Below are 9,811 nucleotides of genomic sequence, written 5' to 3'. Positions count from 1 at the left end.
TGGGGTGTGGCAGGGACTGCTGGATTTCCTTACTAAGCCTTGAGCTTTTAAATGTTTAACAATATTCTGTAATACTTTATGAGCGTCAGGCCTTAAGGGGTATTGCCTTTGATAAGGAAAAGTGGTGGGATCTTTTAGCCTGATTTGGACTGGGTGGGCATTTTTTTGCCCTTCCAAATTGTCCTTCCAATGCCCAGACTTCAGGGTTGGTTCCCTCCTCAAGTAGGGGACAACAAAGGGGTAACTTGTTCCCCATATTCAGGTAGATAATAGCTCCAGCTTTGGCTAACATATCCCTCCCTAATAAGGGTGTGGGACTTTCAGGCATGACAAGAAAGGCATGTGAAAAGAGCAAAGTCTCCCAATTACAGCAGAGGAGGTGGAAGAAATACCTGGTTACAGGCTGTCCCAGGATTCCTTGGATGGTAACGGACTTTGAAGACAGTTATCTGGGACAGGAGATTAACACTGATAAGGCCACATCAGTGTCCAGGAGGAAGTCAATTTTGTGGCCCTCAGTGGTTAAACATACCTGGGGCTCAGTGAGGGTGATGACATGAGCCGGCGCTTCCCCCAGGCACCCTCAGTCCTATTGTTGGATCATCTGGTTGGGGGTTTCTGGCCCAGAGAACCTTTGTCCTCTGGGGCAGTGTGCCTTCCAGTGATTGCCTCAGCGTAGTGGACATGGGCAAAGGGGCAGCTTGTTTCTCATTGGGCAATCTTTAAGGTGTCCTACTAAATCACACTGATAACAAGCCCTACCAGGTGATTGGCCTGCTCCATTTTCTGTCCTTTCTGAACCACCAAGGTTTGTTTGTCTGAGGGCCATGACTAAGGCTGCAGCCTTTCTCTGATCTTACTTTTCCTTTTGGGCCTGTTCCTCTTGGTCCCTATTATAGAACACTAAGGTTGCCAGGTTTAATAATGCCTCCAGATTTTGTTCAGGGCCCAGGGCTCACTTTTGGAGCTTTCTCCTGATATCCACTGCTGATTGGGCAATAAACTTATCTTTTAGGATCAATTGACTCTCAAGTGAGTCAGGTGATATGGGAGTAAATTTTCTTAAGGCCTCCTGTAGCTGCTCGAGGAAGGCAGAAGGATTTTCTTCCTTTCCCTGAGTTATGGTGGACATCATTGAATAATTCATGGGCTTTTTTCTAATTCTCCTTAGTCCTTCTAGAACACAGGTCAACAGATGTTTTTGACTCCAGTCCCCATGATCTGAGTCAAGGTCCCAATGGGGATCCATACTGGGGATGACTTGCTGACTGGTAGGGAATTTGTCCCTTTCTTCAGCTGTCATTCTGTCATTTACTTGACTAAGATACCAGGTATCTCCAAACTCTCGGGCTGCAGCCAAAGCCGCATTCTTTTCATTAAAAGTGAGGGTTTGATCTAACAAAAGCATGACATCTCTCCAAGTGAGATTGAAGGTTTGCCCTAGACCCTGTAGGACATCTATGTACCTATCAGGATCATCTGAAAACTTCCCCAGGTCTGCCTTGATCTGCTTTAAATCAGAAAGGGAGAAGGGGACATGTACTCGGGTTGGGCCAAATTCCCCTCCCCCTACAGCTCAAAGGGGACATAATTGATAGCCTGGGGGGTTTTGTGGTCCTTTGGAGATTTCTTTGCTTGTTTCCTTCTGGGCAGGGGAGATTGGAGGAGGCTTATCATTAATAGGAAGGGGAGCTATAGGGAGGCTAGGATATGGGGGTAAGCTGAGGGGTCCTCCTGTGGGATGTAAATTGCAAGCTTTGCATAGATGTTCATTCTCCTTCAATTGAAAGAAAGCTTGGGCATAAGATATTTCACTCCATTTACCTTCCCTCTTACAGAAAAGGGCAAGCTGCAGGATAGTACTGTAATTTATACTTCCCTTAGGTGGCCATTTTTCCCCATCAGAGAGAGAATATTGGGGCCAGGCCATAGTGCAGAAAAAAAAATGAGCCACCTATTTTTCGGAGTTTGCAGATCAATTTGGTCCCAATGGCTTAGGATGCATTTCAAGGGTGAGCCTGTTAATGCCTGAGTGTTTCCTTCTGAAAGACAAAACTTCCCATGGTTTTGGTTTGTTTGTTTCTCCTCCTGCCCTAGAACTCGCAATGGTCCCTGGACCCTGCTGATCGGAATGGTTGCGCTCACTGACGCAGCAGCAGAAACACTAGTTTTCCTCATAGACCACAAGGAGTACCGAGGAAGGTCAGATTTAGTGGCCCTTACTGACACATTCTCAAAAATCTGCACCCTTGCCTGTCCTCCTAGACCTACAAAGAGGACCGAGAAAAATCGGATTTAGTGGCCCTTACTGATGCATTCTTGAAAACCTGTTAGAGTCCTAAGCATTCTCCTGTTAGCACTGGGACTTACCCCTGTCCCATAAAGATGTTATGCCCCCAAAATGAAGTGGAGGGCCATACCCTGAGGGAGGGAAGGGATCTCCAGGGTTGGAAGAATGACACCTTTTGTCCTCACTTGAATAGGAAGGACACAATTTCTGAGACTCCCCATATCTTAGCTTCAGGAATAGCTTTTGTTAGGCCGTCTCGTCTGAGGAGGGATCCAAAAATTCCAGATAGTCCCCCCTACAGACACATTGAAATGTCTAACACAGTGTAATTAGAGTTTCTGTCTGGGTAAAAGAAAAGGGCCAAAGAGCTATTTAAAGAAATAATGGTGAAGAACTTCCTAAAATTTACAAAAGGCATTCAGTCACTTATGAACAAAATTCTACAAAACTCGAAGAATAAATAATAAGAAATCTATACCTAAACTCATTATAGTAAAATTGCTGAAAACCAAATAAAAAAAATTTAAGCAGTTATGCTCAGGAAAATGTGCTTTCTTCAAAGGCATGCAATAAAGCTAGCAGTAAATAAAATAACTTATTTAGAAAGCTGAATGTAAACTATTGCCAACCTAAAGTCCTATACCTAATAAAATTATACTTCAAATGTGAAGAAAAAACATCACTTTTTCAAATTAAAAACCTAATTTTTTAGCCAGGCATGGAGGCTCATGCCTGTAATACTAGCACTTTGAGAGTCTGAGGTAGGCGGATCACCTGAGGTTGGGAGTTCAAGACCAGCCTGGCCAACATGGTGAAACCCCATCTGTATTAAAAATACAAATATTAGCTGAGCTTGGTGGCACAAGCCTGTAATCCCAGCTACTTGGAAAACAGAGGCAGGAGAATCGTTTGAACCCAGGAGGTGGAGGTTGCAGTGAGCTGAGATCATGCCACTGCACTCCAGCCTGAGTGACGGAGGGAGATTTCATCTCAAAAAAAGAAAAGAAAAGAAAAGGAATAAAAGGAAAGGAAGGGAAAGGAGAAAAGAAATTTTTTTTGCTAACAGATCAATAATAAATTCTAATATGAATTATTCAAGCAGAAGGAAAATGATCCTACAAAAAAATGGAAATTAATAAAACAATGGTAAACACCAGAAAGGTCAATATTGGGATAAATATATATGAGCACTTACCTTCAAACAATATTATGAATCTAATCAGGGAATATATGTATTTTTAAAAATACAAAAATAATTTGTAAAGAGTCTACATGATGAAAAGGAGTAACATTTATGGGGGTTATTTCTGGTAGAATTTACTAGTTCTAAAAGCAATGAATTAATATTTCACTGTTGGAGCTATATTGTTGAATACTTTTGAAAATAACAAAACAGACCATATGGATCTGTTTATAATGATTTTATTATATTTGAAAATAATCACTAGGAGATAAAAATGATGGAGCTACATTACATTCAAATATGAAAAAAATTTCAGCTCACTAAGAATATTTTTAACTGACAGTAACAGAATACCATTCATCCAAGGATTATAATATATATGAAGGGTTCACAAATTATGAAAGTGATAGCAATACCCATCTGTGTAATGTATGCAAATCTCAGATGATAACTCTACATCAACTTTCCTCATGAAAATATCACATATTGAAATATACTTTATTTTAAATGACAGTTTTAGTAGTTGAACACAGATACTTTCTCAAAGTCACAATCAGTTTGTGACAATACTAGGATTATGACCCAGATCTCCAGGTATTTTACATATATCACAAGACATATCATTGAAAGTTGCTTGATGCCCTGAATAGTCTGTTAGAAGCTAGCATATATGTGTATGTGTTATATATACATATATATACACATACATGCATACATATAAACATATATACACATATATATACACACACACATACACATACACATATATATATTTCAGTAATACCCTTCCCCCTTGAATATCATTAATAAAATTTACATATGAACATCTGTTGTAACAGGGCTTTCTTGATCAGTTTATAAGGAAATCCACTCAAAGCCAAATGCTGTACAACACAGAATTTCTCTGTCAATCTCAGAGCAGCAATTTTCTCTATAAACAGTACTTTGTTGGCTTATGATTATATTTTTGGTAAGGCAAAAAGCAAAAGTAAACTGAATTCTAACATTGACTCCTTTGACTTCCTATAAAAATGCCATTACCTTTCAATCTTACTCATTGCTCCAAAATTCCAAAATCTGTCAACCTATTTAAAAATATATTTTCACAAATGGCTTAGCAAAATAAAATGATCCTTATAATACTTCTGGTGCTTAGAGGATGAAGGTTTTGTATGGGCACTGTTTTTCTTCTTGAGATCAAAGCAATTTTCATTTGAATTCATTACAGAGAAGCAGCCTGAGCCACATTTCATCATCAGCTGCTAGAGCTATGAATGTGATTTCTAACAACGTGCTCACTATAGGTATAATGAAATTTAACTATAATTAAACAGTATAGTGTTTGTCAAAATTGGACTTTACCATTATTTTTTCACAGAAATAAAATACCCAATAGTTTCCTTGGTGTTTCACTTGCACTATTCCCTTTCCTTTGAAAGATTCTTGTAATTTCTGAATTTATATTCATTGTCTATAAAATGAGACTGACATAAGCACATTTCTTAGAAAATATAAATATGAATGCAGAGAGAAAGAGAAGCATGCACTGACTTACATACTCACGCACCACAACCCACACAGGTATTCTAGAACATCATAAAAGATGATTGCTGTAATCTATAATACATCAGGTATAGATTTTATCAAGATTTTTAGCTCTTACAGATAAAAATTTTCCTATAAGTAGGTAATTATTATTTTAATATGTTTATACAATTTCGACTTATGCAATCATTTTCATTAATTTTTTCTGCTTTTAAAATAAGAGTAGATAAATTAACCTAGCTTTACAAAACCAGTAAATTAACAATAGCAACAACAATAATTAGCATATGGTGTAGCCTATAGCTCCCACACTACAAACTTGTACAGCATGTTACTTTACTGCATACTGTGAGTAAATGTAACACAATAGTAAGTTTTTGTGTCTTTAAACATATCTAAACATAGAAAAGGTATGGTAAAATTATGGTATAAAAGATTAATATGGCACTTATGATGAACAGAGCTTGTAGGACTGGAAGTTGCTCTAGGTGAGTGAGTGAGTGAGTGAGTGGTAAGTGAATAAGTAGGATATTACTGTACCCTAGGGTCTGTCAACCCCTGGGCTACACACCAGTGCCAGTCTGTGGCCTGGTAGGAACCGGACTGCACAGCAGGAGGTGAGCAGCAGGCGGGCAAGCAAGCATTACCACCCGAGCTCTGCCTCCTGTCAGATCAATGGTGGCATTAGATTCTGAGCGCGAACCTTATTGTGAACTGCGCATGTGAGGAATCTAGGTTGCACATGAGAATGGAATGCCTGACAGTCTAAGGTGGAACATTTCATCCTGAAACCATTTCCACCTCCGCATCCACCCTTCCACCTCCATCCTCAAAACCTCCATCCCCCCAACCCCACACTAAGACTCCAGACTGTAGTATCCATTAGAGCAAGAACTGTTTATGTGTTGTTAACTATTATCTTCCTAGAACCTAGCTCACTTCTTGGCACATATCTGCAATCAAATCATCTTTTTGTTGACCATGTGATTATCTTACATATTGATAACATATGATGACAAGATACTTGTTCAAAATGATAATTATTGGTACTGAGCTGAAATTGTTCACCTCTCCAGCTTCTGTACTATTTAATGTAACAACATGACACTGTTAACATTTCCTGGGAATTTATTTTATCCAGATCAGTTTCTATTTCCTTTCCATGTTGTTCCAACACTCAAAATGCTATTACTACTCAAAAGGAATTTAAAAGGCCACTTACTGTTCCTAGTAGAGTATTTTTTATGGTAATTCAAAGAAAGTCCTAGACATGTATGTTGCTGTAGCTATAGCTGTAGCAATTTAGATTATACCTACTTTCACAAATAAAGTGCTCTTCAGTTTAAGACGTTATTGCTAGTTTAATGTTGCTCAAACTCACATGTTCTTGCAATTAAGATAGATACTATTGAAAAGAAATTTGAATAGTAATAGTCAGAGTATTTTCCTAACAGCATGTTATAAATATTTAACCCTGCAATTTATTTTATGAGATATAGTAAAAACTCACTCTTTAGAGCAACTGACTGCATTTCAACGCTCATGCTCCTGTAATATGAGCCAGCCTGCTTTTTAAGTGTGTATTTTGAGATACACAAGTTGGAAATTTCAGCTGTATTCACCTGAGAAGCCCTTGGTCTGTTTTGATTTTTTAAAATTATTTTGATAATTGGAATTATTTAATTATGAAAAGTATATCTGATTTTAAAAGTGTATATATATACATATATAAATGTTCACAAAAATATATAAAGTAAATAAAATATCTCATTGAAGATCTTATTTGCATTCATTAAGACTACTATCATAATAGTTTATTTTCCTCCAAGAAAACTTCAGTTACCAGATATTTGCACATCTGCATGTATGTGTTTTTATTTTGTTGGCAAATAGAATAAACACTATGCATATTTTTGTATTTTTTCCACTTAAAATACACTTTGAATACCTTCACATAGTAGCAAATACATCTTTATTTCAGTTTTATTGAGGCCTACATAATAATTCATGGTAGAAATATATCTATAATGGACACTTAGGTTGTTTGTATATTTTGCTATTAAAACTGATAGCGTAAGAAGCATTTATAATCTATACATACATCTATACATAGACATCAAAGTATATATTTAGAATCATTTGCTACTTGAGTAGTTAAAATTTTGCCAAATTGCCTTTCAAAGAATTTGTATCTGTTTACATTCCCAAGGAGATATGTAAGAATGCTTATTTTTCAGATCCTAATAAACCCTGCGACTTAAATATATTTTTTAAATATACGATCTGATGATAAGAATGTGAATACCAGTTAACCCTTAAATGTAACTTACTATGTGCAAGAAACTATATACTATTTGTGTTTGTGCATGCATCTGTGTAAATTTGTGTATGTACATATCTCTATACATATATACACAGATATGTACATAATATAAATTTATATACATTTATGGAGAAAGAGTTAAAAATGTCTCAAATTTGTTAATTTCATATGCATTATTTATGCATCTTGATTACTGCCATTTGAAAATATCTACAAACAAATACCACATATATACACATTCCAAAGGAATACGTATGCATATATAGTACCATATAAATAGAATGTTTTTAATAATTCACAATAAGTTATTCATTTCCACGAGGAAGAGGATTTGGCAGAAGGTATTACACTTTTGAAATTGATTTTTTTATATCTGCAAATTTTATTTCTGTAATCAATGAAAAATTAGCTGTTTGAAGAAGTAGAGGAAGAGGAGATTAAAGAAAAAGAAGAGGGAGAGATTACACTCAAAAGCATTAGTCTCAGCTAGGGATAGTGGTAATTTTTTTCAAGCCTTCAATAAACAGATAATAATTGGGCACATGTAAATTGATCTATTGAAATGCTTTTAGAGCATGCAGAGAGAAGTACAGATTCAAAATTATTTTCTTTTAATTAGCAAGTAGTAATATTAAAACAACAAACATAACATAAAAACTAAGCTGGACGCGGTGGCTCACGCTTGTAATCCCAGCACTTTGGGAGGCCGAGGCGGGCGGATCACGAGATCAGGAGATCGAGACCATGGTGAAACCCCGTCTCTACTAAAAAATACAAAAAATTAGTCGGGCATGGTGGCGGGTGCCTGTAGTCCGAGCCACTCGGAGAGGCTGAGGCAGGAGAATGGCGTGAACCTGGGAGGCGGAGCTTGCAGTGAGCCGAGATTGCGCCACTGCACTCCAGCCTGGGCAACAGAGCGAGACTTTCTCAAAATAAATAAATAAATAAATAAATAAATAAATAAAAATAAAAATAAAAATTATTGATCTTTATTTAAGAATATTGAGGAAGCAGTTCTAACAGTGGCACCGTTTTCTAATTTTGAATACTTTCTTCCACTAAAAATGTCTGTTATTCTAATGCCTCTAATTCGTTAGACCCACTGCATTTTAATTCTCACTTTTACACATAAATCTGGGGATTTAACAATGAAGTAAGAATTGTGAACAAAAAAGATCTGGCTAATTTTTGCTGCTTTTAATCTAGTGCTGAAGACAGAATTAAGGCAAATAATTTAAGGGCATACATTTTATGAGATGGTTAGTATGAAATGATGTATTCATAGTGATTAGGAAGGTTTTCCCTGAAGATGCTTTGTTTGAGCTGTAACTTGAATTATGTGTGTAATTTACCAAGCAGAAATCAGAAGTGAAATAAGAAAGTATTCCAGATTAAAAAAAAAATAGTTCGAGAAAAGAAGCGGCACATTGGAAGAAGTAAATGAACCCAGTATGATTGAATCACAGCGACAGAGTTGTGAGGGGTAGCATGAAACTACTCTGAAGAGTTAGACAAGGGCTTCATTGAGGAAAACGTTGTCAACCATATTAAGAAATTTGAACTTTATCTTTGTTAAATTATGCCAGGGATGTTTCTAGATTCTGGGGTTTCATTGATGAACAAAACAGAAAAAAAAAATCCCTACCTTCATGAAGTTTACATTCTACTGTATTTTGCAGGTAGTTTAAACTTCAGGATGAATCTGACTGAATGAAGCACAGATATACACAGGCCAAGCACAAATTCCCCAAGACCCAACAGTCAACAAATTACGCCAAATGTCCTACACATGGCTTCACCCAGATACGTGTTCTTCCCTTTTCTCATATCTTATATTTGATCGAATTGCATTAACTTACTTAGTGACCACTTTTATTAGGAAGCATTTCTTGTAGTGAAATGTTTCCTGATTTTAGCTTTCTAAGACACAGGCACAAACCAGGTGATTTTTTTTTTTTTTTTTTTAGACAAGGTCTCGCTCTGTCCCCCAGGCTGGAGTGCAGTGGCGCAATCTCGGCTCACTGCAAGCTCCGCCTCCCAGGTTCACGCCATTCTCCTGCCTCAGCTTCCCAAGTAGCTGGGACTACAGGAGCCTGCCATCATGCCAATTTTTTTTTTTTTTTTTAATTTGAGAGAAAGTGGTAAATTAACTCTAGGCAATAACGGAGAAAGAAATGAAAGACCAAAATAAATAATGTTAAGTTGTGTCAAAATCCAGTATTTGCTCCCTTGCTGTCACTGGCTCAGACTTTCTACTGTCCTATGTAATTTTAAAAGAAAGAATTTGACTTATAAAAGTGGTATAGTTGAGATGGTCTATAGTGAATGGTGGGAAGACGAGGAATAGTTAAGGCACAAATAAATATGCATACTGACCTCTTGGGTGTCATACGGTAAGTTCTTTACAAAGACTAGAAAAAAGTGGAGGAAATAACAGAATATAGTAAAGGAGAAAGGAAGCAAACTTTTT

This window comes from Symphalangus syndactylus, chromosome 6, assembly GCF_028878055.3.
Source record: "Symphalangus syndactylus isolate Jambi chromosome 6, NHGRI_mSymSyn1-v2.1_pri, whole genome shotgun sequence".
Classification (NCBI taxonomy): Eukaryota; Metazoa; Chordata; class Mammalia; order Primates; family Hylobatidae; genus Symphalangus; species Symphalangus syndactylus.
This window is presented reverse-complemented; position numbering follows the sequence as displayed.